This window comes from Podarcis pityusensis, assembly GCF_964106645.2.
Source record: "Podarcis pityusensis genome assembly, chromosome: 6".
Taxonomy (NCBI): Eukaryota; Metazoa; Chordata; class Lepidosauria; order Squamata; family Lacertidae; genus Podarcis; species Podarcis pityusensis.
This window is the reverse complement of record NC_138030.1, coordinates 26,104,938-26,127,143: the sequence shown is the minus strand read 5'-3', so window position 1 is coordinate 26,127,143 and position 22,206 is coordinate 26,104,938.

Sequence of the window (22,206 nt, the reverse complement as noted above, 5' to 3'; positions counted from 1 at the left end):
GTGTATGAGCACTTCCACACACACCACCGCTTTCCCCAGGAAAACCCTCACTTTAGCGCTGATTCGGAATAAACAGCAACTCGGGTTTTCCGCGAATTGCTGTTTGCTCTGATTTGACAATAAAGAACAAGTTTTTGTGGGGAAAGCACAGAGGCAAAAAAATAAGAAGAAGTGCTCAGACATGGACTACGAAAGCATAGATTTGTGCCTAGAAACATGGCACAAAAGGATGTCTGGATGAGTCCTGTGTTCACATGTCCCAGACTATGGTCTTAAGGAACATAAGGCAAATACCTTGCTGAAGTTAAGGAGGTTTGGATCTGGTCAGTGTCCAGATGGGTGATTGGTTTGGAAGCCTCATTGGTTTCCATGTTAGAAGAAAGTAGAATATAAATGCAAGAAAATAATAAAATGCAAGAAAGTGACGAAGCTTCAGGATTGTGTGTGAACCTGAAGCTTTTGTCTTTACAAAGTGATGGGAGAAGCATAGATTTTCACTTTCCCAGCATTCTGTAAAATTGTTATGATCTTTATCTGCCTCAGAATATTGCTGCGAGAAGTGATTAATTAATTGCTTGTAAATCACTTTGAAGATGAAAAATGTTTCCAGTGCACAGTATTGCATGTTATGTTTTAGCCCTAACATGTCACCAAGGCTCCCTTTCATGCCTGAATAATTTCTCTGTGTTAATTGAAATACTTGAGACCCACGGAATACAGATTGCACCACTTCTCATCACAACCTCTCTACTCCTGTCTTACAGATGGCTCTGTGCCATTATCTGTGTCTTACCAAACTGAAATTGTCAGAAAGAATGATGAAATCTACAGTCCTAATTGCATTTTGCAGGGAAGCAAGTTCTACTAAAATCAGTGTGATTACTTTCAAGAAAGAGTCAAATGGTAATGTTTCAGGGAAAGTGAGGATGAGCTTCCTACCTTTCCACGTACCAGATCCAAGGTATTCCATATTTGGTATTGACAGCACAGTTCATTGAAGTGAAATAGCATTTTTGCATCCAAAAATGTGTATATCAGAAGGAATTCACAACAAAATGCTGACAAACTTTCATGAAGACTTTAAATAATAATAATCACAAACTGATGTGGAAATGTGGAGAACTGAACTTAAATTTGAGAAAAATAAGAAATGGAGAGAAAACAACATTGACAAATTCACCCATCCCTTCTCTCAGGTAAGTGGCAGAAACGAACTATGGGGAGCATGACCAGTTTGTTCACATTGGGCATGAAGCCTTGGGGGCACTGCCAGGAATGGCACAACTATGATTTAGAATGGAATGCAAGAGGCAGAGGCTCGCCAAATTTTGGCATTGCACAGGGTGCTGCTGAGGGTTGAGACTCCAAGGTCCATCACTTGATGGCAGCTTCACAGAGTGATCACAAAGGAAGAAGGAGACAGAGGCAACATTGAATGAAACAACATTCCCTATGCCCTGCTAGGTTTGTGCTCATGGGACACAAGTGAGGGTGACACAGTTGCCTACCACTTTCATGCCTTTCTGTGCTTTTTCCTCTTGCTTTTAGGGGTGTCTCATGGGATTCTGAAGGCCCTGGATCCTTTGGATCCATGCCTTCTTCCTCAGATCTGTCCCTGGCATGCCATACCAATGGAGCAGTTCCAGCATTGGGGAGGAAAGTTGTCAGGAGCCTTACAGGGTCAGACCTCACTTTCTGATGGGGACGCTCCTGGGACGCTCTGGGAAACCTACCATCGCTTTCATGGAAATGCTGAAATTAGGACTGTGATTCATTCCATCATAGAAAGTCAGCATCAGTTGAGGGAGGATCCCCTAGATTATTGTTCCAAGCCTGGCTTCTGGACAACACCATTTCTTCACTGGATTGTTCCCCAAATGTCTTATTTCTCCTTCTTTACTCATTCAATAAATGTTTACTGTCTACCTAAGACTAAGAGATACATGTAATCTTCCATGACACCTGTTGGTCTCCTATTACTCCTTTATTAGAGCAACTAGAATGGTTTTCCAGGCCATGGTTTTAGGGGTTCAATTTATATTTTTAGCACTGTTAGTTGAAGTGCTTCACACTTGGGCTCCTTTCTCAGATGTGATGTTTAATTCATGTTTATGTTCCTTCTCATCTCCATCCTTTCTTGCTAACTGATTTACTGTCAGCATCATCCTTTGTGTCTTCTCTGCACAGCAGAGTTATGCAAAGGAGCTTGGCTTCCCCGCCCTTCACTTAACTCTAACCTAATTCAAGAGCTGTCCCAGTTTTTTAAAGTGTGGTGAGCTGGCACCCTCAGTAACTTCTGAGAAGGGCAATTGCTGTAGTGGCACCATCTCTCCACGGATCCTGCTTGAAGATGGCAGGACCTGGTAAGGCTGGCAGGGGCAGGAGGCTTGCTAAAAGCAAGTAACAAGCTAGCTGGTGATTTCATCAGTGGGTGATGCCTAGAAAAAGGAAAATATAATTTAAAGGGTGGGTGGGTTATATAGGCAGCTGGTGGACTGGAAAGAAGCTATGTGATGGAGAGGTCATAGGTGACTTGAGATGCTTCCTGGCTATTGTTTGAAGCAAAAGCTACAGATTGGGATTAATGGCTGCATCTCTGAAGCTTAGCCCATGCCTTTAGGGGTCCTCCTATCCTGGCAGTGGTAGCGTTGACATTCAGCTGGGTCTCTTTACACATAACACTGATTTTGGGCAAAAACACAATGGGACTCTCCTGTCGTCTGGTGCCTGTCTTGGATGACATTGAAACATGTTTCACAGATGTTTCCTCTCTTTAGAGTTGTGTATTGGTTCTGGGGCAGCGGGTGGCTGCAAAGAGCAGGAAAGTGACTGTTTTGTCAGATGTTTATGTAAGCTTGTTGTACACACCAAGTTAGCAATCCTTGAAGCATCTGGCTCAGCTAATGCATCTTCATAAGAATGGTCAACAGGTTATACCACTGGCACATGAAATAGCAGTATCAGTGAACAATTCTGTAATAATATTCCTAGAGTGATCCAAGAGAGAACCGTGATTACAGATGGTTGGTTTATATCCTTTACATGAGGATGCATATCACAAACTTATTTTAACTCATCTAATGTAAGTATAAATATTGTCATTATCCATAAAATTAATCTTTTGTTTGAGGCAGAAAGGACAGAGAAAGAGAGGAGGGAAAAAAAGAAGAGATCCAATTAAAAGATAGGGCACGTTCTGTATCTGACTTCTTATGCAATCATCTATTACCAAACATCTGTCACTCACAGTTTAACTTGCTGTATCCTTTGATTCTATTTTAAAAGTGCTGAATGGATAAAAAACCCTCTATCTAACAGTTTACTTATCAAAGTGAAAGGAACTGTACTGCACACATCATAGGGCTATGTCAAAGGTTCTCTATCTGAGCTGCTTCTTCTCCCTCTATCTGACCCAGATGTGGGTGTGAATTCCCATGGCAGGTGTGTATGAGCAGTGATTGATTTGGATGCAGACAAAAGCTAACACTTGTGCTGGACAAGATGCAAACACTGGTGGTCGGTGGTCTGTCTGTGCTGGCATCACCCCCCCCCCCCTTAAAGACCTGATGTGAAGTCCAGAGGACTCTTAGATATGAGACTGGGTGCCGAGGTACCTGATTTGCAAGCTATATATAATTTATATTTATTTAATAAATTTCTTAGGCACCATCCAAAATGTTATATTTCCCCATGGCAGCTTACAGCATTGAAAGCAATTTTAAACCATATAAAATAATGTTATGGGTTAGTGGGGGAACACGGATCCCTGAGATCTCTGGGTACCAGATTGCCCTCTCTAGAGCCTTGGGTGTTTGAAGATGAAGGTGGTTTCCTGCTCTTACCTGAAATTAAACAAGTTGTGGTGGAGGCAGAATGCACCTCAGCATTCAGCAAATGCATGTTTGCTGACTGGCAAACCTTTGCAAAGCACCCATAAAATCCAACTTTTGCTATGGTAGTCTGCACCTAAGAAGGAAGGTCTGCTTTGATCTGGGTGAGTCTGTTGTGTCTCCACTATTGTCAGAGACCAGTACTGCTTTGATGAGGAAAGGTGGGAGCCTCTCCCCGCTCCCCTCCTCCTGACCAGGATTCTGAAGCTGCCAGGAGCAGTGGAGCAGTATAGATTTGGAACAGTGGTTTGCAGAGGGGCATAGTTCTGAAGACAAAAGTTGGGACAAACTGCAAAGTGAAGAAGAACTGGGAGAGAGAGAGCTAACAGACTCTCTCCCACTGGAAAGTGTCCAGCCTATCAGTCCAAGGTCACATAGAGCAGATAAGGTGGCTACACAAAAAGCACAGTGGTTGCAAGATCAGGTTGCAAGATGCGGAAGAGACTAGGGGAGAAGTGGGTGGAAACCTTAATTGGGAACACCTTCATTCCCAGAATGGGTGCTTTGTTCTTTTGTTGTGATCATTAAAGACTCTTTTAAGCGACTCCTTTTGCTTTGTCCTGCTTATCTACGGCCAAAGGGGGGGGGGGGAGCCAAGTCCCCAAAGCCTGACAATTATGGGAACCCAGGCTTGCATGTTCAAGCAAGGTGAGTTGCATTGCCTTCTGCTAAATCCATGGATTGCTGCCTCTTTCATTGTAAATCACTGCTCCCACTTGTAAATTTAAAGTAAACAAAGGAGCATTGCATTCCTTCTAGGAGCGTTAAGTCTACAAATCACCTAAATGCCAATTTCCCCCTCCCTACCATAGCTAACCCAGAAGTTCCAATGGCCTAAGGATCCCAACAGAGAAGCCCAAAATATATGTTAATCCTTTTTTCCACCAGTCAGCGGGAAAGCAGAATAAACATGCATTTTCAGAAGCCATTTCTCAGACATTTAGGACAAATTCTTCCTGACTGGCACCATTTGAAAACTTTTGAACACCTGGTCACTGCCAGGAAGACAGGATTTGTAGTCTTTGTCTTTGTTTTAATTGTTAAGCCCAACTGGAGCATGAAAGATTATGCCTTTAATTTTACCCACTAGGAATCTTTTAGACACCAAAGAGTCCTCATTTCCCTCCCTCACTTCTCTCCTCCTTCTCCCCTTCTCTATTTCATTCTGTCGCTACAGAAATACCCCCAACTAGGGGTTATCGGAGAATTCCAACAAAACTGAAATGGAAGCAGAAATTGCTCGTGTTCACTTATTCATCCCTTGTCTGGAACAGAAATCAGTCCAGCAAACATGATTGGTATTTGCAATTGTTCCTTTCAGTCCACAAAATTTATGTACCTGATTACACTTATCACCATTTGCATTGCATTTCCTTTACAGTGAAACGAATGGGGTAACTTAATGACAATGCAATTTCATAATTTTATGCAATTAATTACTTAAATTATGTAAGTTACATCATTTTTCCCATTCTGCATAGTGAGACAAATAATGTCATTTTCGGCAGAAAATGAAGTACAGCAGAATGTGACAAATGTGATACTTTCTTACATCAAGGTGGTCGAACACATGAGGTCCAAGGGCCTCATGTGGCCCTCAAGAGCTTTTTTGGCAGCCCTTGGCAACACTTGACACCTTCCTCCCAAAGCCTAGGTAGTGCTTTCCCACCTTTTGGACAGACGTGGGAGGGCACTAGAACATTGACAGCCTTGCACCTCCTTCCCAAAGCCTGGTGCCTCACTTAGACAGCTTTGGGAAGGCAGCACTAGTACTGAGGAGGGTGTCAAATTTCGTGCTTGCGCCTCACCCCTTCCCCTGCACGACAAGGCAGTGCGCAGCTCATGGATTCTGTATCGAAATTCTCTTGTGGCCCACTTGGTATGAAAAGTCGGGCTGCCCTGCCTTAGGATGTCTGTGGCAATCACACAGGGTCCCTGGACATTTAACAGTCTATTGATCCCTGTGCCACCACTGTACTCGCTTCTCCGCTGCCACCAACCCGTTACTCTCGGGTAAAACACTGAGTCCAGACAGTTGTTAAAAGTGAACCAATAAAACAAGTTTATTTTACAAACATTAACAAGTTTATGGTTTCTCAGATAATATTCCTGTCAGTATCTAAACTTTTGTTTTTTTACCAGCCTATACCTTCCTAATACCTTCTGACTGATTATCTCAACTGTTTGACTGACTCCTCTTAAAAAATTCTCTCCCTCTCTCACACCAGACTAGCCCAACCCACAGACTTATCTTCTCTGTCTCTCCTAACTCCAGGCTCTCTTCTCAACAACTCTAACTCTCTAAAAACCTCTGTGCTTAAATCTTATACACCGTTAACTCTGCCCCCTGGGTTCCCATTGGTTAGTCATTTTACAATTAGTTAATCCTTTCCCTATGAACCCACTATGATGTCACACACATAGGAGGGCAAACGCCACATGGTCTAATTCTGAGGTGTGTTCAGGTCTCAGTGTCAAAAGGTTCCTGAGAGGAGTGTTGGGACTGCATGTGAGAACTGAATACTTGTGTGCAAATTGCACACTTCCCAACACCTTCCTTACTGATACCAGCAGCCCATTCCAGATATGGCAGCCAGACATTCACACATTGCTACTATGAGAGCAACATTGCTCAGGATACTGCTTACAAAACGTTATTTCTCAGGAGCCTCTTCTGAAGGAATGATTGATTCCAATTTTGCTCATCCTCTCATCGCATTAGATGGTAAACATTAGCCTCTAAAATTTTTTTTTGCTACTGCGACAATGACATCCTCTTACTCACATGCCAGAGCCCTGGTGGCTATAATTCTCCTACTCCAGTCATCAATCAGTCTGTTATTACTGCAGCAAATAGCCCATTTGTCAACATCTAACGTTGCCCAAAATCAGGGCATGATGGATTATTCTTCAATTAAAAAAGCAGAGTCAGATTGCATCAGGATTAGATCAGAAAAGCCGGAACGTCGTGCCAGACCGTGATAACAGCCCTAATCCAGTAGTATCTTTAACATTTGAGATACAGATTGGTGTGCGACTGGGAACTCTGGTGTGATTGTTCTTCCCTTGCTATTCATGTTCAGACTGGTTTCCGATTGACCTAACTGGGTAAGTCCCTGGAACCCCTGGAATTTTGCATTGCTCAGAGATTGGGGTGGCATGCAACAATATTCATCCACAGTCCCCATATTTGCTCTCACTCTCTCTCACTCTCCATTGCCTTCACTTGCCTTCTGGGATGATGCCATAATAACATGAATGAATCTGATTGGCTGTGCAGCATTGTGATTTCACCCTGCATAGGTGCTAACTCCCTCGGGCCCTGGGTGCCCAGGCACCCACAAATTTTGGTGCCAGGGCCATGCACATTGCATGGCACCCATGGCCCCTGGGCATCCACAGTCATGGGGCCAAGTTGGCACTCCTGTCACCCTGTGTACTAAATATATATATGTGATCCCTGATTGATGCTATCCAGGAAGCACAACCAGTCAGGGTGTGGAGAGGAGAGATAGTACAGTAGCAGAAACCAGCTGATACGATGATGCTAAACAGATTTTAAAAGCGGGGAAGGGGATGCGAAACATTCACACTATCTGGGGAAATTTGGGAACATTTCTACAGCAGAAAAATGACTGTTTTTTAAACCTAAAAATAAAAGCTGAGAAAACATTTGGCAGGTACAGCTTTAGTTAAAATCTGCTTGAACCACAGCTTCATGCAAAGAGTTTATGTGCTGAGTGGCAGCCATGTATTTTGCATTCTTGGCAGCAACTGTGCACTACCAGCATATCATTTGAATCTGGCCTTTTTAATAACAATAATATTGAAAACCGACACCGGCTTTGCAAAACGCTTTGCGAATCTATGTATGATTTCTTATTAGGCGTCATTATTTATTACTTCCCCACTGCCCTCGCCGTCTTAATTCTCATTTCTCACCATTTGTTTTCTGCATATTAGTCACAGCATTCCAATAGGCTCGACGTCTGTACAATAGAACTTAATTAGGTATAGTGTCTCTATAGAATTAAATAAGAGCCTGCAAACAAGAGGGTATGATGCAAATTATAGAAAAGCACAATATACAGAATAAATCAAAGCACCGAGTTGCAAAGCCATTAAGAGAAAGAGAGATGGGAGCAGGAGGGAGGGAAATTAAGCACCATAGTCAGGGGAGAAAAGATTTGTCGTAAGATGAGAGATGAAAAAGTTATGCAGCCAGGAAGGGGGGGGGGGGTTGCAAAACTGAAGAGCAGGAAGAACTCTTTAGTTAAATGGTATTTCTAATTAATCCCATGATGGTATCGGGGAACTGATTGTATAATTTTTTTGCTACCCACTGTCTTATAAACGTTCTTTCTGTAGAGCAAAAGTACACTCTCAGCATTCAAATGGTTGGAGGTCTGGCATAAAAAAAATCCTTAACATGCTTGATTTTCTATTATCAGAAGTTTCAGAAGAACATTTGAAAAAGGTTCTTCAAAAGGCATGCACGTTTTGGGGGTTTTTTTTTGGCAGGCGGGCACTCTCTTAAGGTTAGGCATTCTTCAGACCTAGGGAGCCACGGTCAAATGATACCAGTCACTGGCATTTAGGATCTCAGTCTGCATCTTTCCCATGCCGTTATTTCAGACTTCATATCTATAGGTAACAAAGGATCCAGAACACCAAAAGCGCGCTGCCGCAACTCACAAAAGGAGACCATTGTGAGTCCTTTCACTTTTCTCTTGTGTATTTCATATGAGCATCTCTATTTCTTCTTGCACACATTAACAAGGTTTAAGAGCCTCGTGCTCTGCCAACTGAGCGGTACCACCTGCTAACCACCACTGGCCCTGAGTGACACAATCTGCTCTTGAGTTTCCTCCACGTGCTGCTCTGGAGGTAGTTCTGATACCACCACCCCGAAGGCAATTTGGGCTTGGGGGACATGGGTGGGGAGAGGACTTGTTCTTCTGGCTTCCACTAGCGCAACTACTTTTTTCTTTTGGTGTACTCATAGGGTCAAAAGAAGGAGTCACAATCTCCATTTCCTTCTTTCCATATCCATTGCTGCTTCACACTGAATCTAAGTCATTTGCCATGAGAACATCCATCCATCCATCCATATCCCACATCTCCTCCAAGGAGCTCAAGGTGGCATGCATGGTCCCCTGTCTCTTCATTTATTCCTTCCTGCAACACTGTGAGGTAAGTTAGGATGAAACATAGTGACTTGCCCAAGGTCATCCAGTGTGTTTGATATTTGAGCAGGGACTTAACCCTGGTCTCCCAAGTCTAAGCCCAGCACTCTAACCACTACACCTCAGTGGCTTTTCAGCTCGGGCTGTATTAATATTTATCCCCTTATTCTTCTCATGAGAAAGCACTCTTGTTAAAGGTAGTCCAAATAGTATCATCATGCTACCACATCCCTTTTTAAAAGTAGTATCTGAGATTTGCTATTTTGCATTCTTAACCTTACAGGGAATCTTTGCAATACTATTTTACCATGTGAAAATAGTGGGGAGGGTAATCTGTATGTGCGTGTGGCTTTTTACCTTCAAAATATTGTGTGAATTGGACCTTCTCTGCACCTCGCCAAGCCTGAGAGATTCTTCTGCTTCATTATATACTTTCCCACTGGCTGTGCAGGTGAGTCACTTCTGCTTTTGTTTATTTTGCCCTCATACTCATTTAAGGGTCGCATCACATCTCCGATCAACGCTGACATGCGCCCTTTTTCCAGTCCGAACAAATGTGCTGTTTCTGCCAGGAGCCACTTGCCTGCTTTGCTAGGAGATGTGGGAACTTTTATCTCTCTCCTCTGCTAGAGGAAGAAGTAAATCAGAGCAAGCTGACAGCTTTGTCTCTTCAGTATGTTATCCATGGGCAAGAGGATGCCTCCCTTGAGATCCCATTAGGTGTACTGTCTCCACCACTAAACTTTCAACAAGCACACTCACTAAGACCTGCATGTCAAAGAGAGTCCGCCAGTTAATGATCGCTGGGAGTTCACTTTCTCCTTTCTCACTTCCTCCATTTTTGCTTTCCTCCACTTTATTAAAAAGTGAATCTGCGTAGCATTAGCAAAGCTTCATCTCTCAAAGCAAGCAGAATGATTTCAGTTAAATGCATGCATGCCCCAAATACCTGACTCTTGCTTCCGGTACAGTGCAGGATCTCTGCCCAGTCAGCTACTCAACAATAAGCAAGAAGATGAGCAGGATACCATTGTGTGCCTGTGCTCTGCTAACAAAGAGAAGGAAAGGAAGCGGTACTGGGAGGAGGTGGGAGGGCTCTGGTTTACAGTGAATGATAGACAGAGCAAACTTTCATTACGCCCATGTATTTTCCCAGATGCCTAAAACCCAGCAGTCACAAATGCAGGGGAAGGAAGCCTGGAAGCCATGTATTTCACCCCTTCCTTTCTGCATCCATGGATGAGACCCTTTGGAAGTTAAAAGAGATTGAAGAGCATTCTCTGGAGACCGCAGGAGGGGAGAGGGCTGTTGTGGTCAAATTCCACTTGCTGGTTTCCCACAGGCAACTGTTCAGCTGCTGTGAGAACAGGATGCTGGACTAGATGGGCAGTTGGCCTGATCCAGCAGGCTCTTCTTAGGAATATTCCAAAATGCTGCATGAGCACTGCAAAAATAGGATGGATGTGAAGTGTTGTTTCCCTGGGAACTCTGGAACATAGGCAGGCGTGAAAAGCTCTTTTTCATTAAAGGCCCCATCTTGTGTACATTTACTCAAAAACTCAGTGGACTTACTCCCAAGTAAGTGTCTACAGGCAACTCCCTGTTTGTGTGCAAATGGGGAGCTACCTATATAGAATTGTAGCCAAATGCTGTTTTTGATCAAAAGCCGGAAATAGGTGTTGAACTCCAAATATTAAATACTCTAAAAAAACACACATACGGGAATAGGTACTGCTGTGGCGGGAAGGTAAACATCGTTTCCGTGCGCTCTGGTTTCTGTCATGGTGTTCCATTGCGCCAGAAGCAGTTTAGTCCTGCTGGCCACATGACCCAGAAAGCTGTCTGTAGACAAACACCGGCTCCCTTGGTCTGAAAGTGAGATGAGTGCCGCAACCCCATAGTCACCTGTGACTGAACTTAACCATCCAGGGGTCCTTTACCTTACCTTTTAATAGTATGGTAACATGTATGGTATGGATTTGGCCTAAGAAAGACAGCTAGGAGTTGCATGGTAAAACCGTGGAAAACTTTGTTTTCCTTAAGGTTTTCTATTTACTGTCATAGAAAGATTAAGCATTATAGCAGGCCCGTCCCTGGAAAAGCAGGTGTGAAGTCTTAAATCTCCCCAGATGCAGTGCCCTTTAGGCTGCAATGTAATACTGAATTGCCCTCCGAGTGCTCATTAAAGTGAAGGCCAGTCAATAACCAAGGGGGACTGAAGTCACAAATCCATGCCTCAGCCTCTGGGGGAAACAAGCCACAATAAGGGAAGAATCAATTGTCCACAGCCTCTCCATCTCCCATTGAGGCTGAGCTCCAGTGTCACTTCCTCCCCGTCCTCTCTTTCCCTATAAATAAGTGGGGCACCCAAACTCTCAAAATGTTAGCTCTGCGGCTGTTTGCTGAGAGATTTACTGGCTACATAGCACTGGTAAATCAGGGGAAACAGAAGACATGTGGAGACGAGATGCATATAAACAAGGAAACTGTCAGCAAAGAAGCCTCACTGTCTCGCTCTGGCTCTTTCCATAGGGTGTCCAGCTGCCTAAATAAGGTGTGAACAATTTCTCAGTGAGCAGGGATGGGAAAATCTGTCAGTTTCAGTTCCCCTAGTCCACCCCCCCTAAAAAAACCTTAAATTCAGTTCTCCACATTTTTACAGCAATTTGTGATTTTTTATTTTTTTTAAATCCTCATGAAAATTTGCCAGTACTTTAGTGAGGATTTATCCCAATACACAGATTTTTGGATGCAGCTTTGACATACAATTTGCAAGCACTTCCGCATGCTGTCTTTATGAACATTTGCATTTATATGCTGACTTTACCCTAATATGATGCACATTTTTGTTCACATTTATTGGCTGGAGAAAATTGCAAAATTCGACAAAGTGTGGATTTTGAAGAATGGCTGTGTTTCAGTTCCTGTATTGTTTCGGACAGGGCAAATTAGGTTAGAGTTACCTCTAAATGTGAACTGAATCAAATTTCTTCCTCATGCCGATGCATGAGCAGCATACCACAGAAGCAGAGAGGAAGCATAAAAGGAAAGCTAAGAGAAAGGAGGGCAAAAAGAAAGGCGGTAGAGAATGAGGGAATATATTTATTTATTTAGCCAAATTTATATATCGCTTACTCAACAGAAAGCCTCTCAGCAGATTACAAAAAGCAGCCTAAAGTATTAGCAGGTTTTTTAAACCGAATCTAAAAACACACATTAAAAACGGATTGACTTTGAGTGATCAAGGAAAGATGAGGAGGAGAAATGACGAGTATGTACCCTCTCTGAAGAAAACGGACTGCTTTGAGGGAAACACAGGGATGCCATCCCCCAGTGTAGAGAAGAGCCATGCCTGCCTGTTGCAATAAACACACTGCCTTGAAAAAGTGCGCTTAAAAGGAAATTGATTGCTCCTATTGTGAAGAAAAAGCAGCTGTAGACCCCATTCCACACTAGTTTCCTGCTGAAAGTTACCCGCCTTGTTGGAATATATTCCTAAATGGGCTTGTCTGCTGTACCAAGCACCTTTGAAGAACAAATTGCTGGGGGGCGGGGGCAAGGACTTTTCAGTAGAAACTGCCATCAGCCCCCTCTCTGGATTGGAAGCATATTTCAGATGGAAGTCCCAAAGATGCTTTTTTAAAAAAAACTAAAAGCAACCAGTTTAAATACACTGTGTTAAAGTGTGTTTATTGCAAGGAGGCCCGAAGTTTGATCCTAGTCCAGATGCACTGTGCCCCATATAAAATCATCTATGAATAGCCAGTTTACATCCATTTTCTCAGATATGATTTGCAGAATTAGACCACAATTTGGCTAAAATGAAGCACTTTTACTTCCCGATGATTTTAGTGGGAGAGATAAGGACGTGCTTCAACTTATTCCCACTGAAATCAATGGAACAAAAAAGTGCTTAACTTCAGCTGGATTGTGTCCTTGTTTTGCATGCTTCAAGCATCCAGTTTTCTTGGGTGAAAAATGTACCCTAGGTGCACTTTTCATTGTGCAATCTCCACAATGAATCTCTAGACCCGCAGGGTAGTCCTTGTGGGGCATTGTCACAAATCGTTTCTACTATGGCATTCCCCAGTTTCAGCCAGTTAATCTTACAGTTTTCTTTCTGGAAACAAAAAGAACGACCTGGAACATGAAATATCCCAGAAATGCATTGATTTTTGTTCAATGGGTATGTTTATTACAGTGGTGCCCCGCAAGACGAATGCCTCGCAAGACGAAAAACTCGCTAGACGAAAGGGTTTTGCGTTTTTTGAGCTTCTTCGCAAGACGAATTTCCCTATGGGCTTGCTTCGCAAGACGAAAAACGAAAACGTCTTGCAAGTTTGTTTCCTTTTTCTTAACACCGTTAATACAGTTGCGACTTGACTTCGAGGAGCAACTCATAGAACACAGTGTGGTAGCCTTTTTTTGAGGTTTTTGAAGACTTTGGTGATTTGTGAAGCTTTTCCAAAACTTCTTTTGCAGCCATTTGGTAAGTTAAACTTTTAAAACTTTTTTTGGGGGGGGTTTGGATTTTGGGTTGGGGTGTTTGGAATTCAAGGACTTGGTGTTGGGGAGGGGTTTGCAGGAATCTGGAAGCTTGTGTTTTTTCCCCTGCATTTTTATGATTTTCTGTGACCATTGGGCCACTCTGCTGTTTTTTAAAAAAAATTCTGGATTTGAATTTCTGTGTGGTGGGTGGCTGGGGGAACAGTTGAGGAGGGGTTTGCAAGAATCTGGAAGGTTGTGTGGTTTTTTTTCTGCATTTTTATGATTTTCTGTGACCATTGGGCCACTCTGCTGTTTTTTTAAAAAAATTCTGGATTTGAATTTCTGTGTGGTGGGTGGCTGGGGGAACAGTTGAGGAGGGGGTTCTTCAGCAAGAAGCAAAGAGTGGAAGAGGAACCTTCTTCGAGTTGTCCCCCAGAGTCTTAGAAAATGTACTGTACACTTTGTTGATTTTTAAATGTTTTTCTGTCATGTTTAGAAACTTAATTTATTGTTCCTTCAATTTTTGAAATGCTCTTTACAGTATGTGTGACTTTAAAGAGCACTTAATAAACTCTTGTTGTACCAAATTTGGCTTTGTTTGGACTTTTTTTGACCATAGGAACGCATTAATTGAATTTCAATGCATTCCTATGGGATTTCGTGCTTCGCAAGACGAAAAATTCGCTAGACGAAAAAACTCGCGGAACGAATTAATTTCGTCTTGCGAGGCACCACTGTATCTTAGTCCACGTTAGCAGATTGGGGGACTAAAATACCACATCATTTTTCCATAGAAAAATGGTCAGGTTAAGGTCAAGAAGCCATGTGTGGTGTGTGTCAAGAGGTTGGCACACACCATATAATATTGTCTGGGGACAAAGAACAGTTGCCTTGCAGGTTTCTTAACGGGCTGAGAAACATACACACATCCAAAAAAGTTAATGTTGGCGTTCAGTTTAAGTAAAGTTTTTTTCTAGAAAGTTTGCAGTATTACCACAACATTTTTACTTTAAAATATTGTTTCTGTTGTTTGTAACTGGGGCAAAAGCCTTCTTTTTCCATGTCTCAGTCAGAGAATGTCACTGTGAAAAAAGTTTCAACAAGTATGCTTTATATGTGGTGAGGTAGTCCCTGAAGGGAACTACTTCAGGCTGTGCTCAAGGGAAAATGTTCACTCCTTGTTTTAATGTAATCACTATTTAGGATTCTGGTGTGGAACTGCGTACTATCAAATTCAATAACCAGGCATGGTCATGACAAGCAGTTTCTTGCAAGGTGCTGGAAACAGCATCGTTTTTGAACAGAACACACATATATACATTATGACATTGGCATGCAGAGTAGATGCGAATGGAGGCCCGTTCCTTAGCAAGCCGGTGCCTATATTCATTTCAGCAGCAGATTTTCAATCAACCATGGCATCCTTCCGGAGTGGTTGTCTGAGTTGAGGGTGGATGGCACCTCTTTGCAGTGGTTTGGGTCATTTACAGAAGGTGATGCTTGGGGAGTACTCTTCAGCCCTGTGGAGCCTTCAATGTGGGGTTCCTCAGGCTTTGACTTTATCCCCCATACTGTTTAATATCTACATGAAACAGCTGGGTGGAGTTTTGGAGTACGTTGTCCACAATATGCCGATGACACACAGCTCTACTACTCCTTGACATACGCAAGTGTGGCTGTGGATGAACTGGACTGTTTATCTTTTTTGTTATTGTGATCTTGGCTGCTGGTGCACACTTTTTTTTTACCTGCAGCTCTCCAGAGTGAGAGCAAACATTGCCCTCACTCTAGTTAACACTGTGTCTGAATGTGGCATTGTCATGCTGCAATTGGAGTGAGAGTCATGTTCCCTGACTTCATTTTGAAAACATATTGGCATCTGTCAATAGCTGGAATTACATTAGTGGTGGTGGTTGTTGCTACTGCTGCTGCTACATTCCACCCCAAGCAATGGCTTGGTTGAGCTATAATGCACACAATATGCATACTTTTTTTCTTTAAAAAATGTTTAGGGGTACTCTCATTTTCCTACTCATATTGAAATATTGCCTCTCAATGAGGCCAAATTTAGATTCAAAACATGTTTAGGGGAATGCATACCCCCCCAAAAAAAGTACTGTGCATACAATTTTCCTTTGATGACACCATTTTTGTTGTCGTATTCAGAAACGGGCTCCTGAATACAAAACAGAAAATATGAAGTTCTGGAGACTTCCAGAGAAAGACCTTCTGTCTGAGACCTGCTACCACTAATCACAGGCGTTGAACCAGGGAGACCATGGGACTAACTGAGTATAAAGCAATTTCTTATTTTTGGACAGGGTAGAGATTAGAGACAGATGGCTTGAGATGAGACCTCGTCTGTATGACCTCCTTACAGCCTGAAATATCACTGGTTCAAACAAAGAAAAGAGCAAACACATATATAAATAAGAGCCTGAGGAAGGCTAAGGACAAGGCAGCCGAGTGAATCACTCTCCATGCTCCAGGGGATTACAGGAGATGGGTTACTTTAGTCAGGCAAAGTCTTTTGTTTCAACTTAATGTAGTGTAAAAGGTTTGGATTTATTCTAACGGTATTAAAGGCACATCCTGGACCCCTCTTATGCTGTGACTGGGGAGCCCACACATTTGCGTCATTTGTAAATCCTTTTGGGATTTGCAGGGGCCTGGCTGGGGCATATATTTTACATATACCATTTAAAATAAATAACCCAGCATCCTATTTGGTAGCTTAATGTGCTGCACTGACCACACTGGCAATGCTTTGATTCTTTGTCAGCAGGGAAACTGAATAACCCTATATCTCACAGCTTCTGGGTGCAGTGTGGCCAGTAATGTTAGCAGTCATCACCTCTGTAGAATGTGGGATGCAATCCACTGGGAGCAGTCAAATACAACATTCCTTGTTTTGCAGGAGTGGACATGCAAGGAAATGTTTGATCCAGCCGTCGAAACCTCCTGTTCCTCCTGGCCTGGAGCATCCTTCCTTGCATGTGACTAGTGGGTGAGCGTGACCTTTCCAGACCTGGTAAAAGGCCAAGGCATGCTGCTACGCTCTCTCTTTTCCATCTTCCTTTTGTCCTGCAAACTTGCCGGACTGCTAACTGCAGTCACTAGGTCAACCCACATATGGGGTAAATCTGTTTGTATATGCTTGTAACTTTAAGCCTTAAGCCTGCCTTCAGGGATCACGCTATGCTCTGCCTGATCATGAGTAAACTTCCTTTTTGTTGTTTATGAATAAGACTGTGGTGTCTTTATTCTTTTAGGAGGAATTCAAGGGGACATGGGTGGAGCTGTGGGTTAAACCACAGAGCCTAGGACTTGCTGATCAGAAGGTCGGCGGTTTGAATCCTCGTGACGGGGCGAGCTCCCGTTGCTCGGTCCCTGCTCCTGCCAACCTAGCAGTTCAAAAGCACGTCAAAGTGCAAGTAGATAAATAGGTACCGCTCCGGCAGGAAGGTAAATGGCATTTCCGTGCACTGCTCTGGTTCGTCAGAAGCGGCTTAGTCATGCTGGCCACATGACCCGGAAACTGTACACTGGCCCCCTCGGCCAGTAAAGCGAAATGAGCACCGCAACCCCAGAGTCAGTCATGACTGGACCTAATGGTCAGGGGTCCCTTTACCTTTACCTTTACAAGGGGTTTTACCAGGAAAATATTCGAACACATTTCAATTTGGACAAGCCAGATTGAATTGCTTATTGTCTTAAGAAACTCACACGAGTTTGCAACTAGTTTTCTGCTGTGTAAAGGGGAATGCACTCTGCTAAGTAAAGGAACTTGCTAGCACAAGTTAGGAAGGATATTAATAAACAATATATCCTCTCCTGCCACCCTGAACATTCCCACATAGAATAATATTGCCTTGTGTTCAATGAAATGCCTCACTATGGATTGGGAGAATGAAATGTGTCATGCACAGAGCACAGAACTTGGAATTTTCTTATTTTAAAAATTACATTGATTGAAATTTATTAAAGATACATGTCGTGAAGTTCAGTTCATAAAAGGGGGAAAACAATGGGACAAATAGATAAAATAACTGGAAAAAAACCAACAGTAATTTTTGAAGCAAGAATAGTGGGCCATCACTATCAGTACTGTGCAAGAAATAACATAGGTTTGGCACGACTGTTTCCAGTTCCCACCTGTAATCCCAACCCATAGGTGTGTTAATAATAGCCCAATATCTCTTAAAGAACAGCAGGAGAATAGAAAGGGAAGCTTCTGAACTTGTCAGCATTGGGTTTCAGCCACATGCCTAATTCAAATCTTCTCTGTCATTTACTCATCAGGAGTGGTGAGAGTGAAACATCAGGCTGCGGCATGACAGCTCCAGGTGGAAGATTATTCTGCAGTTTAATCACTTCCTGACAGCATCAGTTGCTCCTTCATCTGCATCTATTAACCTTTATTTCTTCCATTCAGGACTGGATATGTACACCTCATGTCCATGAGTTAGCCGCACAACTTCAGACTCATGTATCTGACAAAGGAGTCTAGGCTCTGAAAGTTCTACTTAAAATAAGAAAGAGCAATTTTCCACGTTGGTTGGAAATCGCCAACATATTTGGACAGTTTTAGGTGAATCAGATTATTGGTCTATTAAGCTCAAGGCTCTGACTGGCAGCAGCTCTCAAGGTGCTCAGACAGAGACCCTGCCAGCTCAGGTTCTTATCGCCAAGAATTGATCCTGGGACCTTCTTTATGCAAAAGATGTGCTCTACCACTGAACTGTAACCCCCACACAGGTAAAATTAGGGCATATAAATGTGATTACAGGAGTTAGTGGGATACTGAATTTATTTATATGTATTTATATGTAGAATTTCAAAGTGCTAAGTAGCTATTCACCAATTCCCTGTAGCTATCATGACGTTTTCCTACAGCCGACTTATTTTCAGACTACATATTCTTCTGTATTATCATCCATTATCCTTTTGTAAAAATAAAACTACTCAGAAACTTCAACTATAATATAATGCATTTTATGTGTTATTTTTCTGCACATCTTATCCTAATTATGCATATATATTTTTTACACCCTAGCTGGAGAACAGCACTGAAATAATCGGAGAAATGAAATGTTTCAGTTTGCATATTGTTTTGGAAAGTGGAAATTAGGTAGGTCCAACTTTGAATGTGACCTATTTTGACTTTCTCTCCCATTCCTAATGTGATTCATAGATCAAATATTTTAAATGATCAGTATTTTCTGACTTGTTTGGTCTTGTTCTTGAAACTTGTGGATTCTCTTCCCTAAGCCATGCCCTCATTCAACGATAAGGAGATTTCTGCCAAAATCTTCATAGATGCAGGACTCTGATGAGTGCGCATTGGGGGAAGGGGGACTGGAATCTGACTTGGGAGAGGGGAGCAGTGATTTGTGAGGACCTAAATCAGCCAGGAGGCTTCAGAGCTGGAGGGTGGCGCACTTGAGGGGTGAGAGGAAGAGGAGAAAGAGGCAGGTCAGGCAAGTGGAGCGCCGGGTGCTTCCCCAACCTCTTCTGCACCATTATATCCCAGAACCAGGAGAGGATTGAAGAGGGAAGAGCAGAGACAGCTTTCATGCAGGCATAGTCTCTGGCTGTGTGCATGCAGCCTGGCAGAGGAAGATACATAAACTGGTGGGGGGAGCATGGTCCCCTGTTGCTGCAGCTGTTCCCTGGAGTGCAGACCAGTCAGTAGCTGCCTGGACACTTGACTGGTTTGCATGGGTATTCAGAGCCATAGAAATTACTGTGTCTGCTTTTGAGAATGAAAAGATAACTATATGCCATGTGGATTCCTTTGGCTGGGGAACATTTGTGACAATGTATTTGCATGAAGGGTGAACTGCAGATGTTCACAAGAGATTTCATGCTGACCAGATCCAGATAGGCCACAGTCCAAATTTCATGGCTTATATATATCCTGCTTCAGCACTTCCAGATCCTGAAGTCTAGACACAACAGCATCCAAGGAGAAGCAGGGCAAATATCTGCCTAAAGAGATGCTAAGGCAACATTTCATGCAGAATATTCTTTGAGCTTTGGAATTGTCAGCACGATTTTTCTCCATTTACAAGGCTGCCATAATTCCCACAATTTGTTTGATGAATTATAACTGATGGAACTTGACAAATTTTAGGGAAGATGATGGATAAGCAGCCATTCTTTTTGGCTGTTGCTCCTTCTTTTCTCTCCAGTTTGGTTGCCAATAGTTCGAACACATCCCCCAAGGGCTGGCCCCTTGTAACTAGCCTTCTTCTCACAGTAGTCTGGGCAATTAGTTTTTAAAGTAAGGCATCTTGACATCTGGAGCCCCACACTAATTAAGTTGGTGTTTTCATGCTGAGATATTGAGGGGGGGATATCAGCTTCATCCATAATATCTGACTCATGCAACTTGCCTTCTGTCACTTTGCAGTAGTCTTAGGTAAAAAAGGTAAAGGACCCCTGTACGGTTAAGTCCAGTCAAAGGCGGCTATGGGGGGGGGGTGCAGCGCTCATCTCGCTTTCAGGCCGAGAGAGCAGGCATTTGTCCACAGACAGCTTTCCGGGTCATGTGGCAGCAGCCTAATCTCAAACTACTTCATTTGCTGCCATTGGTTTACTCATCCAAACTGCATTTGTTGTTGTTTAGTCATTTAGTCGTGTCCGACTCTTCATGACCCCATGGACGAGAGCACGCCAGGCACTCCTGTCTTCCACTGCCTCCCGCAGTTTAGTCAAACTCATGCTGGTAGCTTCGAGAACACTGTCCAACCATCTCGTCCTCTGTTGTCCCCTTCTCCTTGTGCCCTCCATCTTTCCCAACATCAGGGTCTTTTCCAGGGAGTCTTCTCTTCTCATGAGGTGGCCAAAGTACTGGAGCCTCAGCTTCAGGATCTGTCCTTCCAGTGAGCACTCAGGGCTGATTTCCTTAAGAAACTGCATTTAGAAAATGCATTTAGTTCCAGCATAAATGTATTTCCTATGAAGTAAATTTGAAGATATTCCATAATCACATGAATCAATGTTTTTGTCCAAATGCTGCTCTTTATATGATCGCTTATTAGACTATGTGAGTTTACCTAAGCTTCAACAGACAAGCTCAGGGATTACACAATGCCCTTGCTCTCAGGGCTGAGGTTCTTTCCTGAACAGCATTCCTTGAGCCGGTGCTCAAAGACCAGTCAGTTCCACGATGCCTTACAAAGCATTTTGATGGGCAGTTGAAAACTCACTGACTGTACAGTAACACTTTCTGGGCCAGATAATTTCTTGAAGAAATTACGCTTGATTTGCAATGCATTACGAGCAGGACAAATTCATATTCCAACCAGGAAATTAGAACCTTTGATGACATCACTACTGAAGCTTTGATTTTTCCAATTGGAACAGGAGACACTTACTATTCTAAATACAGAAATGTCATATGTTTCATGGGGGTCTACTTAGAAGGATCTGTGCCACAGCTGTGGTGCATGGAAATAAGGGACCACTAATAATTAATGGCAGAATAGGCTTGTATTCAGATACACATGCTTGAACATAATATGATAGTATCAGCATTATAACAGTGTATATACTCAGTCTGATATCAGTGGAACAATACTCCCTACCAAAAAAAGAAAAAGAAAAACACTCCCAGGCAGCAGAATTCCCGGCCCCCGCCCCTGCCACTAAACATTTGACCATTCAAAATCTCTTTCCCCCACTAGTCCTTTCAGATCACAGACCTGATCACAGACCTGAAAGGGCTAGCCATCACTGATCTAACACCACAGGTAGATTTTTAATGTCATCCAATGTCAGTTTATATGTCACTTTCAGTGAAGTCAGTTCATATTTTCAGCTCTGTATCACTGAGCAGGGATTGGAGATGCATCCACCTGGGCATGGTGCCAAAGCAGATACAATGCATTTGATCTCCACAAGTCAATTTAGGGATCAGGGCAGGGTTGCACAATGCTGGATTCCCACTCGCCCTCTGGATTCACATATGAAGTGATCTGATGACTGCTGGATCGAGGCGGGTCGGGGCTGCTGATTCTTCTAGACCTGTCAGCAGCCTTCGACATGGTCGATCACGAACTCCTGGACCACCGCCTTGCTGACGTGGGGATCCAGGGCACAATCCTTCAATGGCTGCGCTCGTTTCTCTCTGGTCGGGGGCAGAGGGTGGCGCTTGGGGGGGAATTGTCATCGTGCCACTCCTTGGTGTGTGGAGTGCCTAAGGGTGCGATTCTCTCCCCGATGCTTTTTAACATCTTTATGCGCCCCCTCACCCAGCTTCTCCGGAGTTTTGGGCTGGGTTGCCATCAGTATGCCGATGACACCCAACTCTGTCTGTTGATGGATGGCCATCCTGACTCGGCCCCAGACACACTGACCAGATGTCTGGAGGCTGTGGCTGGATGATTACGTGGGAGCCGGTTGAAGTTAAATCCTTCGAAGACAGAGGTCCTCTGGCTGGGACGGGACGATATGGGATTGAGGGGACAACTCCCATCTCTTGCGGGGGTGCAATTAGTGCCAGCATCATCCGTTAAGAGTTTGGGTGTAATCTTCGATACCTCCCTCTCTATGGAGGCGCAGATTACAGCTATAACAAAGGCGGCATTTTTTCATCTTCGCCAAGCTAAGCAGTTGGCTCCTTATCTCTCTCGCCC